The following is a 369-nucleotide window of genomic DNA, read 5'->3' as shown; positions in this document are numbered from 1 at the left end:
GCTTTTTTGTGTTTAGAACAATATATACTAATTTTCAAAGTATTTAATTTAATTTTTGTTCAATAAAAATATTTCAAATGCGACTGTAGCTTTTTTTCCCCAAAACTTTGTCTTCAAAATAAGGGTGCGTCTTATATTCCGGTACTAGCTTTGCCATAAATACAAATTCTTGATGTATTCATTTACATAATAAGATGGAATAGTAGAAAAGTTCCTTATAAAAATATCTTAATACAAAATTTAAATATCATTAATATTACTTTTATTAAAAATTTTGGACCAAAATAAAATTTATTTCTCCCCGGCGGGGAATCGAACCCCGGTCTCCCGCGTGACAGGCGGGGATACTTACCACTATACTACCGAGGA

At 30.4% G+C, this 369-nt stretch overlaps 1 non-coding gene across 1 annotated transcript; it reads right to left on the bottom strand.

Annotated features, from left to right (window-relative positions):
* Positions 1-297: 297 nt before the first annotated feature.
* On the bottom strand, positions 298-369 carry Trnad-guc. Its single transcript has one exon. It is a non-coding gene; the product is annotated as a tRNA-Asp (tRNA).

Source organism: Limulus polyphemus, unplaced genomic scaffold (genome assembly GCF_000517525.1).
Source record: "Limulus polyphemus unplaced genomic scaffold, Limulus_polyphemus-2.1.2 Scaffold1597, whole genome shotgun sequence".
Taxonomy (NCBI): Eukaryota; Metazoa; Arthropoda; class Merostomata; order Xiphosura; family Limulidae; genus Limulus; species Limulus polyphemus.
Note: the sequence above shows the minus strand (reverse complement) of the source record. Positions and strands in the feature narration are given on the sequence as shown.